A 9,387-nucleotide genomic window follows, 5' to 3' on the forward strand; every position below is an offset into this window, starting at 1 on the left:
TTGCCTATTACCCATTTCCCCATGTAAAATCACTGACTTATGTTCAGTAAATACTTACATTTATGATTAGTAGTTATTAGAATAAACAATTATTCCACCGTTATAGTTGATTGTAACAGTAGGAGTTCCCAACTTTGCACAATATTATACAGCACTGAACATAGAACACAGAACGCAGAATATAGATTATATAGAATAAATGTACAGTAGGCAATATAAATATTAGATTATGTAAGGTCTTTGAGATAAAAAAAAAATCTGAATCAGAATTTAGCTATTAGTTTTACTATATTAGTAAACGATCAGTTTTATAATTTACAGCAAAAAATAAATTATATCATGTGAAATCATGAAATCATATTGCCTGTCATTCTCTTAAAATTGTGCATATAGACTGTAAATGCTTTTGCAATTTATTTGAATTGGGTGTATAATTAGTTGATGTGATATCAGGTTTTGAAGTGAATCTTTTGCAGCTTGTATGATTTGTTACTAAAGCCCCTTTCACACAGAGATTCCAGAAAATACACGGATAATGTGACCCGGGATTTGTCCTGGGATCGTTTGATTTTGGTTCATTCACACTGCCAATGATTTTCCAGGATCTGTGAGTGCGTTCACACACATCCCAGTAAGATCCCGTAAAGACACGTGACGTCAGGATGAGACGTGTAACGTACGCGTCGAAAACATGTAGGCCTACACTAATGCATCGCGTAACGTTCCACAAAGCTGGCGAACGATCTCAGCTTCAGCGCGATAGTAAGGAGCTCCTGGTCTCTACTTCATTCCAGTTTGCAGATGTTTTTTCGTTCTTTCTTTGTTGATGACGAACACAAACTTTCTAGAGTCGCGCAATGGCACATGCGTCATCACTACGACACACCCCTTACGGCATTGATCCTGGCAATGTTGGTCCCCAACCGGCATCAATCCCGGGACGTGTTTGCGTTCACACAGAAGGCACTCTGGCAATTTCCCGGCAATTTCCCAGAATCAACGCAGTGTGAAAGGGGCTATAGATAGGCCTACACATATTCATGCTTTCTTTATTCAAATATGTTTATTATTTAGTATAGTTCAAACTGTTAGTAACTGTGGCTGTGTCCGAATCCCTTTTCCATATTAACTTAATTTTATGTAGAACTTACATCTGAACTGTTATGTAGTACATAGTTACACAGGTGTGTGGTATACTGTATATTCTACATCTGCTATGTTGGCATTGTCCTTTGACCAGTGAGATCTTTAACCCACTGGCACAAGAAAAACCCTGCAGCCCCCATGTGACGCTGATGTAGAATGACGTGCATTATCCAGGTATCATCTACCTACTGTATCATGAATACTGAGTGTACATTTAACTCATTTGACTTCTTTCTGTATACTGCATATAGCTGGGAATGTATTGCGCTGTTTCAGTCACTTCAGAGAGCTGTGGACATTTCCCCTGTGATGGGAAGGAGGTCACAGGATGTTAACAATCTGAATGGTTTGTGATGGCTATGAATTGCCTTGTTGCTCTCATGACACAGGCTATCTTCATACTGGCCCCAATGACTGTCCCTTTAGACATTTTATTGATCCTGCTGTCACTGATCTAAAATGCACCGCACAGGTACTGAGATGATTTCTGTCAAAATAGGGGTCAGAGGCTAGTAATTTCACTAAGCTTTTCAATAGAGAGGCCTGAACCTAAGATGACAATATTATATTGCATGTATATAGATTTTATTTTCTTTGCCTTTTGAACACCAAACCAACACTATATTGAGTTGGTTTCACATTTCGAAATAATTTTCACAGTTTAATTAATTCTAGAATTCATTTCTATTTGCTTTTTTATTTATTGTTACTGCTGTGTCCATTTTTTGGTTTATAATTCCACCGTACAAAAAAAAAAAAAGTTTAATTAATATGCTCCATATAAATCCCACTCTGAGTAAGTTTAACCAAACTAAATTAGCTTTAAGCGTAAGTTCTACCAGTAAGACCCTAATTCCACGTCATTCATTCATACTAATAGGTCTGGCCAATCACTGCTTGACACCTGGAATATAAGCTTGGAACTCTTCGTTTCACATTCGCAGTTGACGACGCTCACATTTTCCTCCATCCTCCCCACCACCACGGATGGCCTCGGGTAGACTCCGCCCCTGCCTTCGTCTTCAGGTAAGGTCAGCCGAATCTACATCCCCCAGGATTTGGACTAAGCACGGGTTAGTTAGGAGCTCACTACTTTTATTCCTTTACGGAATAAATACCAACCGAACGATCACCTGCCCCCTGAGTCTTTCAGGTAGAACTTCCTCTTCCTATGCATGAGGAAAAATCTTCAGATTACCGACAATTTACGCAATTAAGGTAATTTAAGTTTTTCCCTTTAATAACCTGATGTCACTTGGTATTGGTCCTAACAGTACTTTAGGCTATCTTTAATTAAATGCCAAAACATTTCCCAACTGTGGGGGAAAATATGCGAGCATTCTTAAAATAGTGTTGCCTAAAGTAATACTATGCTTCATTTACAAATGTGCCATTGACTGGATTTGGCAGTAACCCTTAAGAATGTTCAAGGGCTGTTAAACAGCATTTTTCTCTGGCTGAAATCATGTAGCATAATTTTACAAAGTTTGAAGGCTTTAAAAATACAGTCACATTAACCCCACTGATGGTTTCTGCAATATTAGAAAATACAATGAAAAGAATAACACGAGGATATGGGCTTATGTGCACATGGTAACTCAAGAACTGCAGCTATATTTTCTTGACAGAGCTACCAAAAATAACTATAAGGATAATTACTTAAACAGCAATTATATACCAATGTGATGTCCTGTCATGTGAAATTCTCACAATTAAGAGTAAATAAGTGCAGAAGATATCTGACAGTTACTCGCCTTTGTAGTGAAATCGCAGCTTAAGATAGACTGCACTGCTTTTGTATAAAAAAAAAACATCATGCAAGCAAAGTGAAAACCACTGTTGCCTTGGTGAAGTGGGAGTCAAACAGCCATGTTAAATGAGCCACTGTGAATAACATGCTCTTTCAGAGAACCACTACATGCAAATTTCTCCCCAGTATTTTTCCCATCATGCTCCTAACCATGCCAGAACAGAATGCCTTTGCTGCACAAAAAAAATATTATTTAATTAACCTTTGCCCTCGCAGCTGTGATGCAAAAAAAATCTAAAAAAATAAAAATAAAACAGCTTCTCAGTGCTTCAATGTATTCAGTCTGTTGACCAGGATCAAGCGTTGTTCACCACTGTATGATGAGGGAAAGGGCAAGAGGTAGCTATTAACTGGGGATTGGCTGTTATCTCCTTCCCCTGCTAAACAGGCTCAGCCAGAATGGAAGTGGCTGAATGCGTGTGTCATAAACGCAGGCTCAGAGAGGACTGAATATGCTTAATGTCCTCTAATAGGGCCAATTCAACATAATGGAGACATTCCTACGGATTGACAGCAATTTTCTTTATTGTCTTATATGGGAAATAGGATCCCGCTGCCTGTAAATCACGTATTATATTATGATGGAAAATCACAAGCGCCACATCAAGTGAAATTCATATAGACTGCAAACAAGGGCATCATGCATCATGTTGGCAGTCTTTCCAAGAAAAAACAACAACAATATAATAATATTAATGTAAGCACAAAGGTATGATCGCATTGAAGAAATTTCACTGGGATAAAAGTTCTGTTCTCAAACCAGTTCGAAAATGAACAAAATCTGCATAGGGAACTTTTTTTGCCATCATGGAAACTCCCAATCTTGCAGACTCCTATTAAAAAATCCTGTCGAAAATTTTTGCGGGCAAAAAGGTCCATTGTCTATATTGTGTGTGGTGTAGCGATATATGAAACACTGCTCACACAGAAGTCACCTTCAAACCAAGCAGCTTTCTTGTGACAAACTTGAGCATGTTGCAAAATCCACGTGTGGAAATCTTTCACGCTAAATTCCTGATTGTCTGAAATCCTTTAGAAATGACTAGATTTTGCCCTGAAAATTTGCGTTAGTCTATGTGGTAAATTGTGTTAGTCTAGTGGTAAATTGTTTGGTTATTGTGCAAATGCATCTTAAATATCAAAGATACAACAAATTGGCACCAACTCTGAGTGGCTAACATGGGGCTCTTTTTGTTTAAACAGGAGTGATGCTTTTGACTACAAATATCTTGAATGTTACTGTGGGGCGGTGCTATACCTTACGGTGTGGGGACATATTGAAATCCAGGTCATGGAGAGGTCTCGGCATTCCCTCAAGAGAACAGCTGTCATCGGGTGTTCTACATGAATGACTCGTGCAGCATCCGTCGCATTCCTGACAAAAACAACACCTGTTAAAGGGTTAAAAAAAAATCTGCAGAACACAAAAGAAGATGTCCATGGAATGCTTTCACTATACAGACAAAAAAAATGAAACATTGTTAAAAATGTATTTTGTCTTCACAGAAGAAGATAAGTCATGTTTTGAAGTTTCCCTTTAATGGTCAGGTATTTTTACATTTGTCACTTGAAGTAAATAGTTGAAAAACATCAAAATGATAAGGTAACCAGTAAATGTTCAATGCTTTAAAATAATCTTTGTTCCATATAGAACTAAATCCTTTAAGGGTACTTTTTACTATACCAATCTATTTCAGCTCTCTCTGTTTGTCAAAAGCACTCTGATCTAAATAGTCTCAGATTAGCTTGTGGATGTGTAATGGAAGCAGGTACAAGTGACAGGTGCATATTTGCAGTATCAGAAAATCAACAGTATGACTCAGGCTTTCCCGCTCTGCTTGTTCTGCTAATAGCCTTCATTTTGGTCCAATTGCTCTTGACAGCTGCAGATATAAAAATGTGGTTGCAACTCTATAACATAAAACTTTATGATAGATTTTCACTCAAGTGGTATTTTTTCCTCAAGCGGGCAACTCTCGGAAAGGCAAAGGGTGAATGGTATGATATCTCTAACGATTCTGTCACGTATTAATGAAAGGAATCATGCATTCATAAATGAAAAATAAACTCCATCGGCATTGACGTGGCAACTTCAGGGAGATCTGGTGAAACGTGTCTATCATTATGCTTCATTTGAAAGAGCAATCATAATAGCTAAGCGGTGATTCCCGCTTGCTCGTTGTCCATTCAGTCGGCTAATAACAGAGCTTAGCATAAATGACTGCGGTCCAAGTGGTTGGCTAGATTAAGCGGAAATGCGCTATGATTGAGCGTGACCCAAGTGTAAGAGAGCCTCCATAAGGGGTGAGTGTGAAAGAGAGGGAGGTTAGCGTTTGTGTGTGTTGGGAGCTTCTCTAACACACTTTCCCCCCCTGAGCGCTCCAAGTATTTAATTGCATTTAATTAATTGTGTGTGTGTGTGTGTGTGTGTTGGGGGGTTGGGGGGTTGGGGGGTTGGGGGGTTGGGTTGGGGGGGGGGGGGGGGGGCACTCAGAAAACTTGACCCCACATCGCCCCAGGGAGGAAAGTCCCAGCCGGAAAGTGTCCTGGTATCAGGACTGCTTAGATAAAAGTAATTATGTGGAATTATCCACAAATCGATGATGGAAAAATCAACAGTGTGTTTAAGGAAGCTGAGTAGGTGAAGCCTGGCCTGAGTACTGAGTACTTGTGTTTCAGCCCCACTGTGGCAAACATGTAATAAATATTCAGCAAACACCCTCCACTGACAAACATATCAGCACATATTAAAATTCAAACAGCAGGATTGCATGTGACTTTGATACAACAGACTAAAATACAAGAAGTTAATGGTGATTAACCTACATATCAGACACTTCTGGATGAATCTTAAGCAAAATTGTCAATGAATCATTCATTATAACTCTGTTGTTCCTGAATGAGTTAATAATTATTGATTGTGACTGAATCTCAAAGTCAATGAAAAATGAAAAAAAAAATACCATAGGCTACTGTACTCTTTCTATTTCTGCCATAGATAGATAGAAGTTAAATATGTGGTGAACATTTGAGTATACTAAAATGTTATTTCAAATTCAGACAGTTTGGTTTCTGAATGAATCAGTGTCTTTGAACAAGTCAATGACTCATTCATACAGTAAAGGCCTAGTATGGTGTATCGAAATAATATAATAATAATGTTGATGAAAATGAGGAATGTGGTTTGAATTATCCTGCACTTCATTTAAGTTAAGACATTTCTACTTAATATCTTCGGACCATCTGTTGGCCAAGACTTGGAAGATGGTGTATAAAGAAAAAAATGGCAACTGGCCACTGCTTCTGTGAAACCCTTCTAAAATATAAAAAGATAACTGGGAAGTACAACCTACGATTTCATGGACTTTGTGGAGACATACACACGGCAGCCATCCCAGAACCACAAGTGCATAAGTGTGCCATTTGGGACAGGGCTGTGCGCTCAGATCTTGGTGAATGTAGTTGTTCCTCATAATAAATAGATTACATTTTGTATTTTTGTACTTTAATATTGTAGAATTTGCACAGATAATGGTAATGCTCTACCGGGTTACTCTGCATCAGTAGATAAGGCTTTAGCAAATTGCACATGAAGGGTGTCACTTGAGGTGTTGAGCCCTAATCAGTGGGGAGTTCTCAGTGCAAATCCAGCATTATGATTGGGCTTCTCCAAGACCCACTACCCTGTGACAGAGTAATCCCAGCTTTTAGAAACACTGCCGACATGGCCGTATTTTTAAGATTTTCCAGTACCACTATGACCTAATTGCAATGGAAACTAGTAACTGAGACAGGCGTTGATTCTCGTACTTTCCAAACTGATTTTTATTTCATTTGTAATCAGATCTGACTTAGACTGAATGGCACTGTCACATTAACCTTGATGCACATCAAATATTTCTCATTTTCAATTGACAGTGATTTTATCATCAGTATTACTTGTGCACTTCACTGGCAGTGTTAAAGGGACAGTTCACTTTAAAATGTAAATTATGTCATCATTTATGCATCCTTGTGTCATTTAAAACCTGTATGACTTTTTTTTTTCTATGGGACAATATATATTTTAACAAATAGGCTATAGTGTTTTTTATTTGTTTGTTTTAACCCTAACCCTTTATTTAGAAATAGTGCAAATTACCAATTTACAAAAAAATTGACTAAAATGAACATAAAAATGTGAAGATATACAGTATACAGCACAATATAAGCTAATTCAAAATATGTATAAAAACTGTAATAGTAAATAAATAATACTGTTTGTTACAATACATCTTCAAATCTTTTGTGCCATACCGTCCCCTTGGAATTATAAGGTTCTATCTACATTCTGACTGGTTTTGAGATATTGAGCTTTAAAGTTTTTGCATTCCATTCGACTGTGCAGAAAGAACCTTTTTATTTTCTAAATAAAAAGTTCCAAAATGTACACAACTTAAAAAACAACATCACATAATGTAAATAAGTTGTCACAGAATAAGAATATGTGAATAACTCAATTTTGACAAAAATGTCAGATAGAACCTTATAATTCCAAGGGGACGATACAGGTTTTGAATGACATGAGGAAGTAATTAATAATAATTTTATTTCAAATAATGCCCTTTGTTCAATTTGTGTTATTTTCCTTGTTGTATTGCTGATGATGATGGTCAGCTGGAGACGAAGGCCAGATAAGGCCTACATATGTTTCCCAGCCCTCTCCGCATTACACAATTATTTATTCTTCATCCTAATGATCGTATTTTACAAATAGTGGTGGTCCATAGCATAATAGCAATTTCACACAATCTCTGCCATCTCCATATGGTAGCTAATGGTCTAAAAATCAGATTAGGCAAGATAGAGATGGACGATCGAGAAGCTATTGTTATTGTCTAATGGTGTAATCAGTATAATGCTGGGAGAGGAGGATATTTGTTGTTCGAGGTTATATACCAGCAGATAAGTAATTCCAAATTGCCTTGACTTCCTTCCCATGCCTTGTTCAAGAGAGGTTAGATCTGTTATGCTCGCAGATGATCTAATTGAATCATGGCTGACAGTCATACTACTACATTGGGTGAAATATTTCTCCCTTTATAGATAAGATGTCTTGGTACTGGTCACCCTGAAGTCTCTCATATTTCCTCTTTCACACTGCAGAGACAAAAGTGCATGGCCCGAAGAATGAAAAATGGCCCGCCATCTGCGTCGTTAAAAATTACCTCTCTTATCCCTGAATGTCATACACCAATGGACCTATAATGGCAAATCAGTGCACTACATTTTCATTAAAGCAATAAAAATCAGAGATCAACTTCAAACTATTACCCATTCCATGTGGCAATCTCCTCCCCATCTCTATTTAAATGGGCAAGGTTATTAGAATTGGTAATTGCATCGAGCACATTACACCACGTTAATGCAGTTCAATAGGTACTGTAATTGTTTGCTTGCGGGCACTGAAAGAGAAACCAAACACTTGAGACAGATCAGCTGAGAAGAGAATTAGAGAGTATTGTTCAATGCATCTTAATATTACAATTGCCGCAACGCGGGTGCGTGGGTCCTCGCGGTGCTTCCCTCCCCCCTCGCAACACCCAGTCTATTTGCCCAGATCACACAGACAGCCTCCATTATGGAAATGTCAGCTCAGATCGGCGTGTTTTTCCAGTCTGGTCAGGCCCGGCTCTGCCATGCCCTGAAGATGGAACTTTCTCTATTCACTGACCATAAAGACCGAGCTACTGTTCACTGCACACCGCTTATGCTCTGGGGCAAAACACAGACCAATTCCCAACTCACATTTTCCAAGGTGTTGAATCTTCCCTTTTAGGGATTCACATGATTACACATTTCTAGATGATTGGATGGATGCATGGCCAGCCCCCCAGAGCAAGACTCTCATCAAGCTAATGCATGGGAAAAGACCATATGAGAGGCTCAGAGCATGCATTGTGAATGCTGACGGAATGTACGGACCACACATCCTACAACATACACTCTGTCTCTCCAAAACCTGGGCTCTTCACATCCGCGTCTGCAGTGATGTCTGATAAAGGTTGCACTTCCCTCAAGAGCCTGAGTTAAAAGGGCCAGATAACAAGCAACTGCACCCACTCAAAAATTGCACTTGATTTTTTTTTCTTCTTTCCCTGCTCCCTAGAGAACGAGGCCCAGTTACTGAGTGCGACTTTAATTTAAACATTCTGACTTTCCAAGCCCAGGGCCGCTTTGATCTATTTTTGATTTGTTCTTCCTTTTCAGGCCTGCATGTATGAGAAAGGCCACTGGACACAAAAAGCTAAGTTAATTCAGAGACCACAATACAGCGAGATTTGTTTATGACTAATAATGCCTTCTTCTATACTATTTATACAAGTAGGCATTGCTCCTGGATCAACGTTCTTTGTTTCTCCTGGAACAGCATTTCGGTCAATCAATCATTC

Source organism: Phoxinus phoxinus, assembly GCF_949152265.1.
Source record: "Phoxinus phoxinus genome assembly, chromosome: 7".
NCBI lineage: Eukaryota > Metazoa > Chordata > Actinopteri > Cypriniformes > Leuciscidae > Phoxinus > Phoxinus phoxinus.